The 22,481-nt window shown below is 46.7% G+C and overlaps 1 protein-coding gene and 1 long non-coding RNA gene across 6 annotated transcripts in view; one reads left to right on the plus strand and one right to left on the minus strand.

The window, feature by feature from the left end:
- Nucleotides 1-22,481, minus strand: part of PKNOX2 (PBX/knotted 1 homeobox 2) — a 267,859-nt gene that overhangs the window by 100,556 nt on the left and 144,822 nt on the right. For 3 of the 5 annotated variants that reach the window (XM_032285049.1, XM_032285050.1, XM_032285052.1), the window contains one exon: nt 1,372-1,479. The exons of 1 other annotated variant lie outside the window; for it this stretch is intronic. The gene's annotated coding sequence lies outside the window, so the exon portion shown is untranslated. Of the gene's footprint in view, nt 1-640; nt 714-1,371; nt 1,480-22,481 lie in introns of all 5 variants that reach the window. One more of the 5 variants, XM_032285051.1, reaches the window with a different exon arrangement.
- LOC116556076 lies at nt 14,517-21,015 on the plus strand. The gene is made up of 3 exons (XR_004270819.1): nt 14,517-14,850; nt 18,558-18,562; nt 21,006-21,015. It is a non-coding gene; the product is annotated as an uncharacterized LOC116556076 (long non-coding RNA).

A 22,481-nucleotide genomic window follows, 5' to 3' on the forward strand; every position in this document is an offset into this window, starting at 1 on the left:
CCTCAGCCTGCAGAGAGTTAGGACTCTAACGGAGAGTTCAGCAGGAAGAGCCTCAGTTCTATTCTCAGTTCCAGAGAAAGCCACTGAACTTGGGCAACAATACACTTCACACGGATTCACCAGGTTTAGAACTCTTGTCGTTTGTTTTACCTTCTTCCCATCTTCTTCAAGCCCTGCCCACAGCTGCTGTCTACAGTGAACTCCCTGCGACATCACTGTGCACACAGACTCCGAATGTTGTTGAAAAGACTGTCAACTTGCCCTGGAAACGGGCGTCACCCAATCCACACTCAGTGAAGACTTGACCCACATAGATGCCCTTTCCTCGGCTTCCACCTTGAGGGGCTACAGCTCTCCCATGCTGCCCACACTTTGTTGTACCTGGAACACAGAGTCCCCAGACAGGAAGAAAGACAAGCATTGCTTCCAATCTCTCCTCAGACATGTGGTCCTCTGAATAGACTAACTAGCTGTTTGGGGAGCTGGGCAAAAGGACATCCAGCTTTGTGGTTAATTCTCCCTCATTCCCTCTCTCCAGGGAAACCAGCTTTGTGGGAAATTTGGCAATGATTTCTGCCGCCAAAATGGAGACGGATGAACTGTAAGGTCGTGGTGGCCCTAAGACATCAGGGAAACTTACAAAATCCTGGGCAAGGTCCTTTGGAGTTGGGGCCCAATCTCACCATAACAGATCCAGCCCTTATCATGGCATACTGGAAAGAGAAAAGGGTTGCTTTGGATAACTAGGTTTCTAAGTCCCTGCCTATATTGATACTTATATCTGTGAGATCATGAAGTTACTTAAGGGGATTTAAAAAAAACCCTATCTGATAAGAGGATTAAATGAGTTTCTCTATTCAAATTGCTTTATACATTCAAAAGAACTGTTTTTCAGAGTTCATCAGGAACACCTGGGATGCAGTTTCCTCCATATGCATCAAAAAGAATGCGGGTTCCTGAGTCCTAATCCTGACTCAGTGCATCAGAAGTTCAGGATTTGGGGTCCTGGAACTGCATGTTTAAGAGGCCCCCATCCCCAGCCAGGACATTCATAGGTGATAATGTTTGCTCCAGAGGGCGGTACAAACGTGATCATCATCATGATACTACGCAAGGTCCCACCCATCGGTATCAACAACCATTTATTGTTCATGGAATTCATAGATGAAAAGAGACAGGAATAAAAGGCCCAGCCCTTGTCCTCAAGGAGCTAAGGAGATAGCATAAAGACATGAGAATAATCATACAATGATTTGCTTTCTAAGGTTGTTCATGTAAGTGTCAGCTCATGTTCTGAGCTGGTTTCAGAAGAAAAGATAATCCGCCTGGGGGATTTAAATATGTGTTAAGGGACAGAAGAGCATTTCTTACTGTTCGGGTGATCCCGGCGGCCTCTGAGATGGTCCTCAGGAGACTCACTCCCCTCTTCCTACTTCCAGCTGGGCCAGAATTTCTTCCTGTCCTCTAGAGCCAAAGCACCTGCAAAAAAGGTAGGGAGCCCTCAGCAGGAAGGCAAGAGGTGCAGGGGCAGCCTGGGCTCTGTTCTCCCCTCTCCAGGCCACTCCGGGATATGCTCTGTTCTGTAATTTCCCTTGCAGCCATTTTCCCTGTATTTGCCGTTCAACTCTCTCCCAATGTGGTCGCTGAGGCCCACAGAGCCACTGTAGTCAAGCCCTGGTCACTGTTGAATGCGCCCTGTTGTTGCCCATCTGGCTTCCTGACACCAGGTGTGACCAAGGCCCTCCCCTGCAAGTGTGGGCAGGTGCCTGTGAATGATTTCTGCCGTGCTGGGAAGACCACAGCTGACATCTTGTTTTAAGGCTGTGGGCAAACTCAGAGGAAGGGGTGACAGTGATAGATTTGTCAGGCATGCACACAAGTTGCAGATCCACGTGATAGCAAACTTCAGCTGGGGTCTGGAGAGGCACTAATGTGGTGAGGGGTCCAGGGCAGCAGGGAGGAAGAGTTGGTGGGGAGTGACCCCAAAGAAGCACTTAGCAGTAAAGGACAACCTGTGGCCTCAAGGTGGCTTTGGCTGCACAACTTATTTTTATTTTTAGATTAAGGCAAATTAATTTTGTTTCTCAATATTTGAAATGGACCATGGTGTTGGCGAATGGAAGCTGGGTGTCTGGCTGGACACTTCTCAAATCGACCCATCAATTTCTCCTTGTAAATGAGTTGCTAATTGGACTTCAGTGAGGCTGTGCTTGGAGCCAGGATGGCAGGGTCGGGGGAGCGGGGGCTGCTCTGAGGCCTGGGCTGTACTTTCAGGGCAGCAATGGGGAGCACCGCTGGCCAGGAGGGCCAGCCCTACACCGGAGGTGAATGCATCTTTAACATTAGCAGTTCCTTCCTAGTTAACACCATCTTACTCTCTCTGTAAAAACACATTTGCACCTCAGTAAAGAATGTAATTAACTGGTGACCTGACAACAGGAGGAGCTAAACAGTGGCTCAGGTCGGGAGCTGCAAGGGGTAGTGGTGTGGTGGCAGGGTGATGGAAATGTAGACATTTGCCTGAACAACTAGGTTTTATTACCTCCCTTCTGGTGTGTGTGTGTGCGCACACGCACACGCACACACCGCTAGGAGGTGAGGGTAGCAGAGAGACAGCATCCGAGATCCTGAGGGAGGTTTGAATTCCTGGCGGCAGGGGAGAGGAAGCTGGGTGTGCTGGGAGGTGGGATGAGCTGAAGGAAGCAAGGATAGGCAGGGTGGTTTGTGAATTTCCATTAACAAAAGCTCTCTGAATTGAAACAAAACCCCTCCCTTCTTTGCACCCCAGGCTCCTCCCAAGAGGAAATAAGGCATACCAGCCATTGCCTGCCCTGGGCAGCCCCTGGAAGGGCCCAAGAGATCAGGACCAGCTCAGAGGCATCATCATGGTCCAGTTACTGCTAGCTCGTTCCCCGCACCAGGCTTCTTCTCCATGTGAGCTTGTCTGTGGACTCTGTGACTGACCCTAGTTCTGTGGCCACCCCAGCAGCAAACCTGGGAGATATGCCTGATTCCTTTTTCCTCCAAGCCTCATCTCCTTTTCACTCCTCCACCACTCTCCCATGTCTCATCCCCTTCCAGTCAGGGCTGCAGATATCCGTCCTCCTTTCCATTCCCAGAAGCATAAGCTGCAGAAAGTCCTTCTCCCTAGCACCATACCCCTCCTTCCCATCGTCAGCCCCAGAGCGCACCCCTACCCTGATGCTTCCAGGCAGAACTACTGGGGCAGGCAACTTCATCCACACTCTTCAAGGTCTCGTCCATGCCAGGCACTGCCGACAGAGCCGTGAATGCCTCGCACCTGTGACGGGTTTACAGCTGTGTCACCACCTCCTCCAGGAGTTCAATGACTTCCTGCTCAGAGAAGGCCCTCAACGCACATCTGCTCATTGTGTAGAAAGCAGCTGGCCAGACTGCCTTTCTAGACTCATCTTCCACCCTGCACCGGAGGCTCTCCACTCTCCACCCACTCACAACACTTGCCATTCTCCAAACCCGTCCACAACTTCCCACTCCCCTCAATGCCCGATTCTGTATGTCGATCCGATCAGATATTTCTATCTGAACCATTCTTCAGTGTTCATGCAAACATTCTGGCTGCTACCTCCACAGCCAGAAGTAATTTTTCCTCCTCTGTGCTACCCAATAACATGCTGCTTGTCATTCTCTGAAAGCTCTAGTCACATCCTGTCTCACGCTGTGGTTGTCTTAGATATCTTTTATCTCCTTCCAAACTATAAGCTTCTCATGGGCAGAAGTCCTATCTTAAACCCTTATACTTTTTTTTCAGTTTACAAAGTACTTTCATGTGCAATATCTTCTTTGACTCCTAAAGCAACCTTTAAAAGTAGGTATTTTAATAGAATGATTTTGTTACCTTTAAAAAATAACAAATGCTTTCTATGGAAAATAGATAAATAAGAGGAAAAATGTTGTTAGTTGCAATCTTACAATATAAAGATAAGCCATAGTTAATATTTGGAGTGAATGCTTCTTTCTCAAAAACAGTATCATATTTTCCTACTGTTCACTAAACAGTCTTTTATATTTAACAACATATCATAAATACCTTTTCATGTAGGGGAAAATATAATTTTAATGATTATAGCATTCCATTCATGGATATACTCTAATTACTCAGACAACTTTTTAACATTTGTTGTTTAGATTATTTCCAGTTTTTGCTGTTATAAACACATAATGACTACTCTTGCAGTGGACTTTTCCTCCAGACTTGATTGTTTTCTTAGGATAAGTTTCTAGATGCGGAATTGCCAAGTCCAAAGGTATTTTCATATTAAGGATTTTTTACAAATTCCTTGCAGGAAGGTCACACCCGTTTACATCTTATCAGCAGCATATGAGAGACTCCTTTCCCTTGCCAGGTAATTGCTCTTATTTTGTAGATGTGGGAAACGTGGCTTAGGAAAGTCAAGCACAGCTCTTGCCTAAGAAAACAGACAGCAAGTGGTGTGTCTTCTGACTCCAGACATTTTGTTCTCCCAAGCTCTCTGCTTTTCTTTGCCCTTCTATTTCTTATCAATCCAGAGAGGGTGGTTGCAGTAGTAAGTGATAAATTAATGTTGCACTCCCCGAAGGAGAGGTAAAGGCGGTGTGCCCTGAATGGTGGGGTGGGCCATTCCTTGGAGCTTTGCTACACTTGATCTTAGCCAGGAGGCTGAGAAGCGATCCTGGGAGCTTTGCTAACATCAGCCTTTTCCAAGTGTCTGAGGCTGACTTAGCAAATGACAGATCTGTTCTTGGGTAGCTTTTTACTACTCCCTCCTGCCCTGTTCTGGGAAGGTACAAATCGCTTCATTTTAGTCCCCATGTATTAAGAATCTACCTTGTGCTGGGGCCTGGGCATTAAAGACAAAACACACACACTCTGTCTCTGTCCCTCTCTGTCTCTGTCTCTCTGTCTCTCTTTCTCTCTCTGTGTCTCTCTCTCTATTCCTCTCCCCCCTCCCTCTCTTTCCCTGATTTCTAAGTGCTTACAGTCTAGTGGGCAAAATAGAAGGTAAAGAAATGATTGTCACCCACAATGTGTGTGTGATGCTGCTTCTGACTGTCAGCTTCCGGATCCCACAATGGTTGGAGCAGGGCTCAGGGCCAGGGTCAGGGCTGGGGAGGGGAGGAAGCCCTGCCTGCCTGGTATGGACTCCAGACTCTGTCTTGTTCATTGTGCCATTCCTGGCACTAGGGGCCAGCCCTCTGACATCCTGCCATAGCCACTTGTTTCTTGTCTTTCTGCTCTAGCTGAGCCTCTGCTGCCCCCACCCCAAGACAACATAGAGGAGCTAGAGCTCCTCAGAGAGGAATTACTCCAATATTAGGGAAAGAAACTGACCCTGCTGTCCACTCAGGGATTAATAAAACACACATTTGAGAGAAGAAGGACGATCAGAGGTGACACCAGCATGTCCCCTAACTGGGCACCGCTTCAGGGCTACAATATACATGGAATTCTCCTTCCCAGAACTGACAACTGCCTAGTTCCACTTGTTTCCCTACAGCCTAGCGAAAGCTACAGGACATAAATACAGCCTGTAATCTCCTTCCTGTCACTGCCGGCGATTCCGCCAAGCACAAGCGGGGCCATTCACATGATAGAAGGCCAGGATGGCAGGGAGAAGGAGACCCCCGATGGCCGCGGCCATCCTCCCAGCCCCCACCTGCCTCTTGCCCTCCACACTCAAGTTGTGTGCCCATTTCTAGATCACAGGCAGAGAGACCCAACACTCTCCTTCTTGTCACCATACAGAGCTCTTCCCCTCTAAAAGCTAATAAGCAGCCCAGCAGGCAGGGCCAAGACACAGATGCAGAAAGTCAGAGAGAAATAGAGGGATGAGAAGACATGGGGCTGTGTGACCCGATGGCCCAGATGGTTCAGGGGACAAGAAAGGAAGCAACAGCTTCAGATTGAAGATACAGTCCCTTTGTCCTCATGACCTCCCACCTCCAGCACTTTAGCTCCCACAGGTCTCTCTCTGTCTATCCAAGTTCATTCTACTCCTCTACAGGCACGGGCAGGCTTCCCCACAGATCACCTTTGCCTGTTTTACCACCTCGTGCTTAGGCTTTCTGAAGGTGAGTTGGATAGGAGAAGACCGAGCCTCTGGAATCTCTGGATAGAGATCCAAACCAAAGGCTTGCCCCCTGTCCACTTTGGGGAGGTTACCCCATTCTGGTGTCTATCCCAGGAGTATAAAACACCAAAGTTTATGTCCCAGTTGGCCCAAGAGCCTAAAAAAGAATCTGTTCTCACTCTGGAGCCCACCGAGGGCCTTTTCTTCCATGAGTGCAATGATGAAAGTGTGGTTTGCCTATATGGACACTCCAGCAATCCCTAACAGCTGATGTTTGTGAATCCTCAGCCTTCACCTCCCTGCTGGGGGGTGGGGGTGAACTATGGAGGCGTGGCAGCCAGGACCAGCTTCACCACATGTTTGCTCTGTGAGTTGGATGAAATATGCCACCCACTTGAATTCTGTTTCATCATCATCATTATTGGTTTTCATTATTGCCAGCTACAAACAAGGGGCTGGACCTGACAGTGTGACATTCTCTGATCTCATTCTCTGACGATGCTTGATCAGCTTTTAAACTAAATTGTCATCCCAAGGAAAGCGTCAAATTTCACCAAAGCAATGAAGCTGATCTCAGAGAGACCAATCATCTAGAAAGAGAGGGGCTCTTTGGAAGCTAAAATAATTCATTGACTGGTTTATGCTGTTTCTCCTCTGCTCAGAAGTCTATAATGAGTTGCCAGGTCCTAAAAAGACAAAATTGAGATTTCTTAGCTTCCATTTTTCCCCTTCATAATCAGCCTGCTACCAATCTTACCTAATCCCCCACTACTTTCGAATCGGAACCTCTTCTCCAGCCAGGCCAGGCTGCCACCACCTCACAACCAAGAGCACTTCTCCCCTCCCCACCCTGTGTGAGCTCCCTGGACCTCCTGGCCCATCTGCCATGCTTCCCTTTCCTCTGTTGTCCGGGTCCCATCCAACCTGAAAGACCAGCTCAAGTCCTGCCTTTCTGCAGCCGAATGAATTCAGCCTCTTGCCCCCATCACCCTATGACTGACGTTTGATCTTACTCAATTTCATGAACCCCTGCATGGTGCATGAATCTTAATCTCCTCAACGGCATCATAAGCTTTTGATTGTGAGGCTTTGATATTTCTCTTATTCCTTTCATGACTACCTAACTTCGTACTGTGCCCACGGAGATATGGAAAGTGATTTTCCTATCACATGAAGAGGAGCTGCTACTAGAAAACATTAAATCAGATCGATGCTGGACCAGTTCAGTTGATGGTTTGCTTAGTTATTATTATTATTAATTACCAAAGGTATTACAGTTCTCTATATATCAATGTGTTCTTGAATCGAGAGCTGTTGACTAAACTATGTATTACTTCGCATGATTCCTGTACTAATACTAAGTGACCGTGGGAGAGAGAATACAATAGGGTGGAAGGGTGAAGTCAGACAACCTTGAATTCTAATCCTAGGTTTCTGTCTTCCTAGCTGCATGATGTGTATAAATCACAGCTTTCCTACTTCCATAAAATGGTCACGATAATATCCAACTCACAGGATGCTTCCTGGGATTTGATGGTATTACGTTAGACGTGTGATATGCTTAGCAAATAGCAAAGGGCTCAGCAATGACATAGACTAGGCCTTTCATAAATGGTCACTTGTGACAGTGATAGTAATACTAGCTTGTTTCGACCTCATCTAGCAGAATCCTGCTCATCCTCTGAGACTCAGCTCTGTTAGGTTTTCTCTCAGGGCCACTGAACCCCATACAGATGTCTGTTACTTCCTCCCTTCTTCTCCCCTAATACCTGGGACCGTATCTCCAAGACAAAGTCCAAAGTCCTTAGCCATGAACTCCAGGATGTGTCACTGAATTATCTGTTCCTTGGTGTGTCCCTCCCACTAAGCTCTGAGTTTCCAGAGAGCAGGGACTCTGTGTTCCTCACCATGAACTTCCAGTCCTGGCCCAGCCTCAGGCTCAATGTGCATCTATTAAATGAGGGAAAGAATGGATAAGCAGGAGTGCCGGAAGCAGTCAAGAGACCTGGGCAGAGTTTGGCCAGTCGCAAATTTTCTGTCTGGAGACAGGGGTCTGGGGAAGAGATTGACAATTGGGAATGGATCAGGGAAAGGAAATGTCTGCTTTAACTCAGCTAAGACCAGCGCACTCGAAAGGGACTTTGAGAAAAGCCTTTTACTTGCCCAGCAGGATTTTCTTATTTGGGGAACCTTCCACCCCATCAGAAGACTTTGACATTGAATACCTCTGAATACCTCTGAATACCCTGCCTGTCTCTACCTTCCTTACCAAACCTGGCTCAGCCTCCTTCTCTTACTCCTCCGCTCCCATCCCTTTCCCTAGTGGTCCCACCCTCAGCCTCTGAGTCCCAGCTCTCTCCCCCAGCTAGCTTGATTGACGACCATGGGTTTCCAGGCAGGCTCCCCAGCACCAATGGCTCTCTCCAGAAGCAGGTGAAGGTAAGTGCATCTTGGTACAATCTGTTTTTGCCGCCCCCAGATAGAGTAAGCTACGTTTTTCTCCTTGCCATCACGTTTTTCTCCTTGCCATCTCCACGGCCACACCTCAGCTCAGCAGTTGCCTCTTGATCCATCCCCCTGGGGGCTGCTGCATCCTCCACAGTCTGCGCAAGGACCGTTCCAGCAGCCTAGAGCATCCTATGCACAGTTCTCTTCACACTTAGCCAGCCACATTGTGATGGTCTGTGTGCTACTCTGCTGTCCCACTTGATTATGTAATCCTAAATGGAATCTCAAGCCTATTGAGCTCCCCAGAGCCTCATATGTATTTTGAACATATAAGGTGTTCAGCATATTTGTTGGATGAAGGAGCAAATACATGTATATATTCAGCGGAGGACATGTGAAGTGTACAACACACCACATGCTGATCTCCTTTATGGAGAACTATATCATCCAATTTATTATTTAAGCCTTCCAGCAACTTGGGAAAGTAGTTATTATTAGTCCTATTTTTAAAAAGGGAAAACTGAGGTTGGAAAAGTTAAGTGACTGGCCAAAAGACACAAAACTGGTGAAGGGGTGAAGGGAAAGAGTGGAGTCCAAGGGCCCTGTTGTGGCCTCCTTGGAACAGCCCCTGGGCACCTGCCCGCCTGCCCATCTAGCCCAGGAAAAGCTGTGAAGAGGCTGAGCTGCTTCTGTTCTGCCTCCCTTGGGAAATAAACAAGAAGAATTCTTCTTCTCATCATTTGGTGAGTCGGTGACATTTCATTTGACAAAGAATCTAGGAAAAGCCTCTCTTGGGACTAGTTTTGGGACCAGGCTCTGATAATATTGCTTTATTGAAAAAGGATGCAAGGAACTGAGCTCCGGATGGCCTTTTACATGAAGTAATTTATGCAGGAAATGAGAACTATATATTTTTTTTAAAGAAACACACATTGATCTATACAGTCACAAAGATGGCAGTGATAACAGACACAGACACACACACACACACACAATCCCAGAAAAACTGTCACAGACACACAAAGGCACAGATTCCAATTCAGGGTCATGCCACGCTCAGCAAGCAGCCAGAAGATTCCAAGTCAGATGGATACAGAGCCCTATTCTCACACCCACTTGCAAAACAGGCAGAACGCTCTCTCCGACTTTCCCTGCCATGCCTTCCAGGAGAAATTGAGATTTTCCCCACACATGTAAATTTTCGTTATTAAGGAAGGCAGAGGAAGCATGACGTTGAAGAAATTAATCTCTCTGTGCCTCCCTGCCCTTCTCAGCGCTCTGTTTCCTCCCATGATGACCACATCGCATATGGAGACGGTGCCGATCTGATGACCTGCGCCCCGGGGCACAGCTTCCACTCAAGGAAGATTTACACCTTGTGCCTTGCAGAGATTTCAGTCATAACCAGCTCCTGGAGGACAGCAAAGGAAGGCAACAGGAAGGTAAATGAAATGTCTGTAAAATTCTCATTCAGGTGCTGCTGAGAAATGAATTTCTGAAGTGGAAGGGATGGTAAAAGGATTTTATTTAAAATGCCTTTCTCCCTAGGCTGTTTGTGAAGAGTTGGGATTCGAGAGGATATCTGAAAGTTAGGACATCCCTTCCAGCCATGGTGATTTTGACCTGGCTCAAAAGAAAGCCCAGGATCCCTGTTCTTACAAAATTGGCACCGAGAAACTCAACAGATGCTGAAAACGCACCAGGAGCCAAGATACCTAGCTTCTATCCATAACTCTCCTGCATCAGCACGTCACTGCTCTGGGCCTCAGTTTCCCCATCTGCAAAGTGAGGTTAGGACCAGATGATTCCTTCCACCATGGTCTGCATCAGGGGACTCCTCGCTCTGCCTTGGTCCAGTGTTAATAAGGCTTATGTACTGCTGTTTTCTGCAAGATGATGTATACAACCCAAAGCATGTCCAATCCCATCTGTTAACTTTTTGTTTACACTGTACTGTAACTTTGGAAGGTTGGTAGTGCTAGTATCAATACACCCATTTCACAGACAGAATAAGCAAAACTAAGACTTAATTGTCTTGGCTAAGGTCACTAAAAGAATCAATACTGAAATTTCAAGTTGAACTATTGGGATATTCAATGGAAAGGTGACCTGTACACTCTAAGGGAACTGGGGGACACAGGTATGATGGCAGATGGCTAACTGCTCCCCCTTCCAGCTCTGCAGCCAAGCATCTGCCACAGAGATGCAGCAGTGAGGGCGTCATAATCCGTGGGGAGTTCTGGTCATGAAGCTGCCCAGGAGCCACTGGGCTCATCAGGATTAAACCCATGACAGCAGTGCCACCCTGGGTGGGGCGGGAAAGGTGGTCATTAGGGGGTTTTACTCCATGGGAAATGCAGAGGATAGCACCTTGTGACTGTGTCTATGTAAGAAAGGACAGGGCCCCTCAGCACCCTCAGAACGATGATGAGAACAGGGAGTGTTGGGGGCTGTAGAACAAAGGGGAAGAGTCTGGAGGGATGGCTACCAGCACTCGGATGTGCCTCCCGAAGCTAGGCCTCTTTCTGCACTGCTGTTCCCCATATTTCTCCAGTACCCTCTAAATTCCAACAATGAACCCCAGGACCTTAGATCACCCACTCCTATGCTCAAAATCATAAATGATTATTTTTTAAAATATGACACATCTTTAGTGCAGGTATTCGAGACCTTCCATGAGGTGGCTCCTACCTAACTTCCAGCCTAAGACTCTCCTTCAAGGATGCTAGGTCAAGGGCTGGTAAACCACGCCCTATGGTCTGAATGTGCTTCTCCAAAATTCACGTCAAAACCTGATCTCCATTGTGGTGCTAATAAGAGATGGGGCCTTTTGGGAAGTGATTAATTTATGAGGGCTCTGCCCTCATTAACGGGATTAGTGACCTTATAAAAAAGGCTCCAGCAAGTTCCTTTTACCCGTCCCCTGTGTGAGGACGCATAGAATGTCCCATCTGTGAGAAAGGAGCCCTCATCAAACACTTGAGTCTACTGATGCCTTGATCTTAGAGTTCTAATCTCCAGAACTGTGAGAAATAAATTCCTGTGTTATATATTACCCAGTCTAAGGTATTTTGTGGTAGTACCTCAAAAGGACTAAGATATAAACTCACAGGCCAAATACTGAGGCTGCCTGTTTTTGTAATTAAAGTTTTATTGGAACACAGCCATGCCCATTTGTTTACTATTGTCTATGGCTGCTTTCCACTATGATGACAGCATTAAACGTGGTCAGCCCTCCATATCCACATCCATGGATTCAACCAACTGTGGATAGAAAATATTTGGAAAAAATATTTTCATCTGTACTGAACATGTGCAGACCTTTTTTCTTGTCATTATTCCCTAAACAATACAGTAGGACAACTATTTACATAGCATTTACATTGTATTAGGTATTATAAGCAATCTAGAGATTTCAAGTATATAGGAGGATGTGTGTAGGTTATATGCAAATACTATACCATTTTACACAAGGGACTTGAGCGTCTGTGAATTTTGGTATCCGTGGGAGGTCCTGAAACTAGTCCCCCACAAATACCAAGGAATGACTGCAGTTGCAACCCAAAACCGGGAATATTTACTGTCCGAAATTTTACAGGAGAAGTTTTCTGATCTTTACTCTGGGCTATAGTTAAACTACCTCGCCCTCTGCTATATAGATTCCACTTCCACATACTCTAATAGCTGAAATACAGCTCATTCCTCAAGGACTCAGCTCAAATATTATTTATTCTGTGATGCCTCCTGAATTGCTACAAAGAATTGCTCATAGTTCTTTAAAGCCATGGCACATTGTTAGGATGACCCCACAATTTATCATCCAAACTGGAGTAATTTTGAGAGTGAAAGAGAGCACAATGACTAATTACACACCAACTACAGGTTACAACTGAGACCACGCCAGGCAAAGCAGGTTGTGCGGTTGCAGGCATGGAGTGCTTCTGTCATCCTGCCTCCCAAGAGTTAACTGTTTACATATCCAGCTCCCTCCAGGAGCAGCATGCTTAAGGGCAAGGGCAGTGTGGGGATTTTTGACCCTCAGAGCATCTTTACACAGAGAATGTGATCAATTCATATTTGTTCAGATAAAAGAAAGAAGGGCTCTGGCCCTAAGCTAGACACAAGCAGTTTCTTTAAGAACAGCAAGCTGGAATAACAGAGGACAGAGGAGCCATTAGCTAAATGGGGAGGAGGTGCTTGTAGACAATGGAGGTTGCAGGTTTGTGTGTCTCATGGATCCTGTATGCCTAGCTCCACATGCCATTTCGGTGCCTGGAACACCAGGAGTCACCCCACATTTCTGCATCTCTGGCTCCCCTGCAGCCCACCCTCCTGTCCTTCCAAATCCAGCCCATTCATCCTCTCAGCTCCTACGTCCCCTCCTGACATCTGGTCTCACGGAGCCTGGGGTACATCTCTTGTTCTATAGGGTCCCATGTACATCTCAGTCCTGGGTCTGTAATGATCAAAGTGGTTGTAACTTCCTCAATCGCTGCTGTGTTAGGAAAGGAGGGGTGCTAACACAAGGGCTATAGCTTATTTCTGTGGATTCCTAGGTTCCCATTTAAGGCTGAATACTGTGTAATTAGAATTTAAATATGCATCTTCTTTCATAAAGCACCGGAACATTCTATAGACTTCAGCTCACCAAAATGGGAGACAGGAAGCAGCAAGGGATTACAATGACCCATTTAACATTCTTGACACTCTCCATCTGTTTTCCGTTAAACAGCTGGAGAGATCTTTTTGAAGGTACACATGTCATTCTACTACATGCTTGTACCTCCCTTGTTTCAAGCACAATATGGTTTTCCCATTCTTGAGATCAACGTCAAAATCCTTACCATGGCCTAGAAGGTCAGTCTGGCCCTTCCCACCTTTCCAGCCTCATCTAACTTCCTGTATGGCCTCTATCCACCCAGGCCTTTGTTCTCTCAAAGAAGCCATGCTGCTTCCCACCACAGGGCCTTTGTACAAGCTACCTATCTTCCTGGAAGGTGCTCTTTCTTCATCCCCTTTAAACTAGTAATAGCCTGCTTTGCTTTCACATCTCAAGAGTCACTTCCTCAGCAGAGCTACACTGATCTCTCAGGTAAGGCTCCTTTGTTATATGAATTTCTTAATTCAGTTTGAGAATGTAATTAATGTTGTAATTATACAGCATCTGTGATTATTTGAGCAATGCCTGTTTTCTCCGTTAGGCTGTAAACTCCATGTGGACAAGGGCCCAGGCTTGTTTTGCTCATCTTGAAACCCTAGCACCTGGCAGCACTTCAACATACACAGATATATCTCATTTTATTGCACTTCACTTTGATGTGCTTTGCAGATACTGCATTTTTCACAAATTGAAAGTTCACGGCAACCCCGCATTGAGCAAGTTTATCAGCAGCGTTTTTCCAACAGCAGGTACTCACTTCATGCCTCTGTGTCATATTTTGGTGATTCTCCCAATATTTCAGACTTTTTCATTATATGTTATGGTGATCTTGTGCCATAAAATGTACCCCTATAAGACAGTGAACTTCATCCATAACTATCATGTGTGTGAGACACAAGAATTTTAAAATTAAGTCAATTAATAACCCTACAGTGACCTCTGAGTGTTCTAGTGAAAGAAAGAGTCCCATGTTTCTCACTTTAAATCAAAGTTAGAAATGATTAAGCTTAGTGAGGGAGTCATGTCAAAAACTGAGTGTATTATTGTGTTCTCACACTGCTATAAAGAACTACCTGAGACTGGGTAATTTATGAACAAAGGAGGTTTAATTGACTCACAATTCTGCATGGCTGGGAAGTCCTCAGGAAACTTACAATCATGGTGGAAGGGGAAGGGGAAGCAAGGAACACTTTATATAGCAGCAGGAGAGAGGGGTGAGGGGAACTGCCAGACACTTTTCAACCATCAGATCTCATGAGAACTCACTCACTAACACAAGAACATCATAGGAGAAACTCACCCATGATCCAATCACCTCCCACCAGGTCCCTCCTTGAACAGGTGGGGATTGCAATTTGAGATGAAATTTGGTAGGGACACAGAGCCTAACTATATTACTGAGATAGGGCAAAAGTTAGGTCTTTGTGTCAAACAACCAACTTGTGAATTCAAAGGAAAAGTTATTGAGAGAAATTTAAAGTGCTACTCCAGTGAACACATGATATAGAAGTGAGTGAGACAGCCTTATTGCTGATATGGAAAAAGTTTGAGTGATCTGGATAGAAAATCAAACCAAACACAACATTCTCTTAATCCAAAGCCTAATCCACAGCAAGGCCCTAACTCTCTTCAATTATATGAAGGCTAAGAGAGGTGAGAAATCTGCAGAAGAAAAGTTGGGGCCAACACAGCGGCTCACGCCTGTAATCTCAGCACTTTGGGAGGCCGAGATGGGTGGATCACTTGAGGTCAGGAGCTTGAGACCAACCTGGCCAACATGGTAAAACTTCATCTCTACCAAAAATTAAAAAAAAAAAAAAAAAAAGAAAAGAAAAAATTAGCCGGGCATGATGGCAGGTGCCTGTAATCCCAGCTACTCGGGAGGCTGAGACAGGAGAATCGCTTGAACCCTAGAGGCAGAGGTTGCAGTGAGCCAAGATTGCACCATTACATTCCAGCCTGGGTGACAGAGCAAGACTCTATCTCCAAAAAAATAAAAAAAGAGAAACTGGAAGCTAGCAGAGGTTGGTTCATGAGGTTTAAAGAAAGAAACTATCTCTATAACATAAAAGTGCAAGGTGAAGCAGCAAGTGCTGATGTATTACAGAAGCTGCAGCAAGTTATCCAGAAGATCTAGCTAAGATCATTGATAAAGGTGGCTACAATAAACAACAGATTTTTCAATGTAGACAAAATAGCCTTATATTAAAAGAAGATGTCAATTGGGACTTTCATAGCTAGAAAGGAGAAGTCAATGTCTGTCTTCAAATCCTCAAAAAAACAGTTTGACTCGTTTGTTATTGGCTAATGCAGCTGTGACTTTAAGTTGAAGCCAGGGCTCATTTACCATTCCAAAAGTCCTAAGATCCTTAAGAATGATGTTAAATCTATTCTACCTGTGCTCTATAGATGAAACAACAAAGCCTAGGTGACAGCTTATCTGTTTACAGCATGGTTTACTGAATATTTTAAGCCCAACATTGAGACCTACTGCTCAAAAACAAAGATTCCTTTCAAAATGTTACTGGTCATTGACAGTGCACCTGGTTACCCAAGAGCTCTGATGGAGATGTACAAGGAGATTAATGTAGTTTTCATGCGTACTAATACAACATCCATTATGCAGCCTACAGATCAAGGAGTACTTTTGACTTCCATGTATTCTTATTTAAGAAGTACATTTTGTTAAGCCTTGTGCTGCCATAGACAGTGATTCCTCTGACAGATCTGAGAAAAATAAATTTAAAACTTTCTGGAAAGGATTCACCATTCTAGATGCCATTAAGAGCATTCATGATTCATGGGAGGAGATCACAATCAGCATTAACAGGGATTTAGAAGAAGTCAATTTCAACCCTCATAGATAACTTTGAGGGGTTCAAGATTTCAGTGGGAGAAATAGCTGCAGATGTGGTAGAAATAGCAAGAGAACTAGAATGAGAAGTGGAGCCTGAAGATGTGACTGAACCACTGCAATCTCATGATCAAACTTGAATGCATGAGAAATTTCTTCTTATGGATGAACAAAGAATGCAGTTTCCTGAGATAGAATCTCCTCCCAGTGAAGATGCTGTGCACATTGTTGAAATCACAACAAGGGATTTAGAATATCACATACACTAAGTTGATAAAATAGCAACAAAATTAGAGAGAATTGACTCCAATTTCGAAAAAAAGTTCTACTGTGGATAAAATGCTATCAAACAGCATCACATGCTACAGAAAAATCTTTTGTGAGAGGACGAGTCTGTCAATATAGCAAAGTTCACTGTTGTCTTATTTTAAGAAATTGCCACAGCCACCCCAGCCTTCAGCAACCGCCATCCTAATCAGTCAGCAGCCATCAACACTGAGGCAAAATCCTCTAGCAGCAAAAAAGTTATGACTCACTGAAGGCTCAGATCATTGTAAACATTTTTTAAGAAATGAAGTATTTTTAAAATTAAGGTATGTATGTTGTTTTTTTTAAGGCATAATACTAGTCCACACTTTATAGACTGTAGTATAGTGTAAACATAACTTTTATATGCCTAGGGAAACCAAAAGATTCATGTGACTTGCTTTATTGTCATATTATCTTTGTTGTGGTGGTCTGGAATCTAACCTGTGACGTCTCCCAGGTATGCCTATGATTGATCGATCATCCTCAGCAACTGAGTCAAAGATTAGGAAGGCTACCTCTGATCATCTCTCAATGCACTAAGTGAAGGTGATTCAAGATGAGAGCTAGGGATTACATTCCTTTTTCTTCTTACCCTGCACTTTCAGCTTCTTCTCCATATAAAGCTGTCTTTAAAGGTCCAGTGCCTAGTAGGCCACATAATAGAGTTCACACAGAAGGCACTGGATGTGTGTTCTCAGATCAAGACAGGCAACAGATGCAGATAAGCCTACGTTAGGGGAGGCAGATGGATGACCACTAAAAAGGGGTGAGCCAGTATCAACTGGCTGGGAATGAGGGGTTCATAGTGGGTCTCATTTCCTCCATGCTTCCTTCCCACACCATCGTGGGTTCATGAGAACCTAAAGGAGTCTTTTGCCCTCCCGGGTCCATCCTCTGTCCTTCCCTTGCTGTTGTTATGGTGTCCTCTTATGTATGGACATCTTTGCCTCCACTGCAGTGCACCCTCCTGGAGGATAGAGACTACATCTTACATGTCTTTGAAACCTCATAGCTCCTGGTACAAGGTCAGGCACAAGATGAATATTTGTGGATTCCAGCTCTTACACAGAGGGTGTAAATGTGGGGTACTTGTCTGGAATGCAGAGCCAGAGAACAGCTTTAAGTCCTGGGTAGGGTGTGGCACTGGGAGGCCATTGGGGGCATTGTGGTCTCAGGTGTGCAGAAAGAGTCAGCACTTGGGCCAAACTCTAAGGCTTTCCTGGCCCATCCACCACTCGACTGAGAAGCTGCCCACTCCCAGGCTGGCTCATCTGAAGCGTGGAGGGGGTCACCACGCCCTCAGATCTGGTGAGAGACACACCATTAGCTGCCATGTACTCAGCCCTCCCAGCCCAGCAAGGCAGCCTGGCAGTTGTACCCTGGGGTGGGGCTGAGCAAAGGCCTCCCACTGGCCAGGCCAGGGAGAAAACAAACAGCTGCCTATGTGTTGGCACCAAGCCCACTCACTCCCTGTGAGGAGGCCTCTCTGCACTGGACCAATAAATAAAAGTCCAAGCGGTCCAAGGTAGCAGACCCCATGGGCTGGGCCTCGGGCAGGAGGCAGAGCCACCCACAAGGTTGGGAGCACAGAGATTAATATCACATCAATTTTAATGCAGGGAGAGTTTTTTTTTCTGCTTCACGAACAGCAAAGTGAATGTTTGAGCATCCCGGCAGGGGGTTAATGAGGACTCTGATTAGTTATTCGGATTTCTCCTCACTGCCTCCATCCATCCTATTAGGGAGGAGAAAAGGATGGAGGTGGGGAGGTGGGGAGGGGGAGGGCTGTGGAGAGCAGCGCTGGCCCATACAAACCTCCTGTCTCCCTCTGAGCAGGCTTCAGCCGGAGGAGAACTGCAGCCAGCCCTGTGGTAGAACCAAGGGCAGGAGAGGGCCTTAGAGATGACCCTGTCTGGCTCCTGGTTGGGAAGACCAGAGGGGCATGACTTGCTGGACACACAGAGGAGCAATGAGAGCCTCTGGCCAGAACCCAGCCTGCCTGGGGCTCCTGCTGCATGAAAATTCCCTTCCTAACTCTCTTTCCTGACTCAAAGTGAATGTTCTTTTCTTGTAAGGAGGCTGCTGCTCAGGGGTAATCCAGTGTCCAGCCAGGGCGCCCTGAGGGTGGGCCCAAGGGGCATCCTCATCAGAACACCTCTGCCAGGTTTGCTGTCCTCTCAGGGGCAGGAAGTGGTAGGCAAGGTGAGGGTTTCTGGGATGGCCCCTACCAAGGGGAAGCCTCTCTGCAGCACAGCCAGAGCTGGGGGCTGCACTGCTTCTTCCGTTCCCAGGTGTGGGCATCTAGCCTGGCTCTGGGGGAGCTGAAGTACGAAGCCTTGTCCCCTCCCTGCTGACTGCAGGGTCAGTGATGGATCCTGCCCATTTGGCCCCTGACATGCAGGGCACAGGAGAGGAGCAAAAACATGCGGGGAAGCAGCATGCTTCCAGGAAGAGAAATTGCCGGGCCATCTGGATGCAAGCTCTGAGTCTTCCCCACCATTAAGATGCAGATGGACTTCTGAGCAAGGGCTCCCCTCCCTGGCCCACCCTGGCTCCCAGCCCATCTGCTGCAGCCCAGGACCCAGAGCAGATCTAAACTGGCCATGGTGACATTATGAGCAAGTGACGTCACAGTGAGGGCACCCCACTGCAGGTGTCCTGAGATCACCTCCTCAGCGTCACTGAAATTCTCCAGGTGCCTCTCTCTGGTGATGCCTGAGGAACTGCCCATGACACCAACCCCAAATTCTCCAACTGCAAGGTGAAGCCCCTTCATCAACTGTCCCCAGGGTCAGGACCGGTCTCCTCTGCACACTCACAGGGCTTGGCAGCTCTGCATCCTCAAGGAGAGTCTTGGACGCTGCAGTGGCAGCCCAGGACCTCAGCTATTTCCCTTAATTCATTCAGAATAGTAATGGCCAGTGCTTATTGCGGGTCTTTTGTGTGCCTGCCATTGTGCCCAGTGCTTTACACACAAATCTCACAGGCCTTCACTCCGCCCTCTGCAGTGAGTACTAAGATCCATTTGCATCTTAGCCTGGCGATGTCCAATAGAACTCTCTGTGGTGATGGAAACACTCTCTGTCTGTATTTTCCAATAACACAGACACCGCGTGGCTACTGAGCCCTTGAATCTAACCTGGTGTGACTCAGTCACTGAATGTTTAATTTCATTTAATTTTTATTTTTATTTAAATAGACACACGTGGTTAGTGGCTACCAGCTGCCACGGTAGACAGCACAAATTTAAAGGGGCCCAGTGATGTGCTCAATATCACAGCTAGGGAAGGGCATGGCCAGGACTCAAGCCAGGGTTGTCTGCCTCCTGGGTATATAGGCTTTTCTATGATGCTGTCCTTTGAAGCTTTATCATCAAGTGCAAAAGGCAGCCAAGGTAAAGGAAGTGGAGTGGAATTAGCAAGCCCACGCAGTGCTCACAGCCAGCAGGAGCTCTGTGAGGATCTCAGGAATGTGTTGAGGGGAACAAAGATGCGTCAGACCTAGTCTCTGCCCTCAAGGTGCTCCCAATTCAGTTGAAAGAGAAAATTCTACTTGGGACAGGAGAGTTCAGATGCAGAACTGAACGAGGTAGGATGTCACCTGCCTATCCCACAGCAACCTCCGCAAACTCACCATACCCCAGCCGGGGCTCCAGCAGCTCTCTCCTGCCCACCCTCCATCTGCTCCTTTCTCACACCATCCTCAGTTTGGATGAATGGCACTGCCATTGCAGGCATTCAAGAAAGAAACCTGGAGGTACCCTCAACTTCTCTTTCCCCTTTCTCCCTTCTCACATTCTACTTTCAAGAACATATGAATAGTTCTTCCTAAGTGCACCGTAAATACTCTCTGCTTCCCATCCCTGCTGTCTAAGCTCCCTATTGCCCTGGATGGAAGGCAATAGCATGACACAGGCCTCCAGTGGACCCGGCCTCCTCTGCAGCCTCCTCCCTGCCTCTCACATTGCCATGGGAGCAAAAGCCTTCCTTATACCTCTGTGCATCTGCAAATGCTGTTTTCTCTGTCCAGAATGCCCTTTCCTACCTTACGTACTTGGGCCACCGCATATTCCTAAGGCTCAGCTCAGGGTATCTTCCTCAGGAAGCCTTGCCTGAGCATCCTGGCCCCTCGGGCGGACACTAACTTCTACCTCTGTGCTTCCGTCACCAGAGCACACCTGTACAGTGCTGCTGATCCTGCTGAATTGGCATTATGGGCACATGCGTCTCCTCCATCCCATGGAGCTCCCTGAGGTCAGTGGTTTTGAACTCTGTGCTCAGAGTGTCTGCAGTGCGTGACACGTGGGGGGCGGCAGGCAGGGTGTGGTGAGTCTGTCCCTGCAGTCATCCACAGAGCCACAGCACCCACTGCCCTGGCCCTCCTACCTCGACACACCACACACCACTTTATGGAATATTCTTGATTCACCTCACAGTCTGCCTGCTCCCCTGGGACACAGCCGAGCGACTTCCCACAGAACCTGGCACTCAGCGTGAACTCAGACAGCTTTGAAGAGAGTCTCAAAATCAGCTGACCTCAGCCTCAGCCAAAATGGGCTTGGGTCTGTGGCCTCCACACTCCCTTTTTGCATCTGGCCTTCCTGGTCCTCCCCTCCACCAGACATTTTCTTGATAGTGAGCTTCAGGAAACTTCAGTTTCATCCAAAAGAATTTTTTACTGTGTGGTGCACAGATCTGGGGACCAGATCATACTAAGTATCCTTCTTACCCCTACACGGCACTCCACCCCTTACTAAGCAGTGCCCTCAGCTCATTCTCATTTAATCCTCATGACTCCCCCTTGTAGGAGGCAAGTCAGGCACTGTTTTTCCCATTTCACAGATGAAGAGGTAAAGGCTCAGAGAACCTAAGAGACTTGCCCAATCTAAAGTGCTGGATCTGAGGTCCAAATTCAGATTTTTCTTTTTCTGAGACAGAGTCTTGCTCTGTCGCCCAAGCTGGAGTGTAATGGCGCAGTCTTGCTCCCTGCAATCTCCACCTCCCGGGCTCAAGCGCAAAGTTAGATGTTTTGATTCTAAGCTCAGTGTTCAACTTACTGGGAGGACAGTGACGTCAAAAATTTTAAAAAAAGTTTTAAGGATCACAGAGGAAGAATAGTCTTGGAGGGGGTGCTGATGAGTTTATTTGAGGGTGCGTTGTGCTCAAGGCTTTTGACGGGATGCTGGGTCAAGCAGAAAGCTTGAAACGAATGTTTGAAATAAAAGCTTGAAGTGAGTGTAGGGGCTACATTCTACCCCTAGTCCACTGTACGATCTAGCCACACACAACTCTCTACTGTTCCCCAAACACCATCTTGCGTCTTTTCCTTTGTGTCCTCCATAAGGAATTTATAGCCTTCTCTGCATCTCTGATCCGCAACTGTTTAAAGTGTCACCCCCTTCATGTCTCTTCCTTGCACCTTCCCAGGCAGACATGGGCTCACATCGGCTCCTTCCTGGGGGCTTTCACAGCATTTTGCAAACACCAGAATTCTCACCCTTGTCTCCTTCTACCCAGGACTATAGCAACTTGTGTTTCTGCCTCCTCCATGGCGTCTAAGGCAGGGACAATTCTTGTTCCCTTTTGTATCACTTGCAGTATCTAGTACTGTGCCTCGGAAATAAGAGGTGATCAAAAAATTATGGGTGAGGTTGGATTTCCTTATTAATTCTATTTCTAAGGAGTGTTGGCAAAAGAGGGCAAAGTCTAACCCACGTCTTTCTAATGAGGAATGTGAAATATAATGGACATCACATCTTAGTTCGAATTTTCAAATCTGAGTTCTGTGATGATTTAAAAGTACATGTATAAAAGGTGGAACAAGGCATGTATGAGTAAGAAGCAACACAGAAGAGTAGCCTGGGCCTGTTAGAAGTGTGCTAGGAAGGCCAAAGACCGGAGTGAACTGGAGTCTAAAAACACCTGCCCCCACCAGACTCCCCATACCACACACATTCTCTCCTTGCCCTCTTAAAAAGCAATGCTTGAAACAAAATGGAAAGAAAAAAAAAAGCAAGGGATTGAGGCAGCTATATCCTGGGGCAGACATATGAGGTTAGCAGACGACAGAAGGAAAGCAAACGATGGAACTCCCACTCAGCTTTGTTTTTTTCAAGGACAAC

The sequence above is a fragment of the Sapajus apella genome, unplaced genomic scaffold (assembly GCF_009761245.1).
Source record: "Sapajus apella isolate SASKATOON/1434 unplaced genomic scaffold, GSC_monkey_1.0 scaffold16, whole genome shotgun sequence".
In the NCBI taxonomy this organism is placed as follows: Eukaryota; Metazoa; Chordata; class Mammalia; order Primates; family Cebidae; genus Sapajus; species Sapajus apella.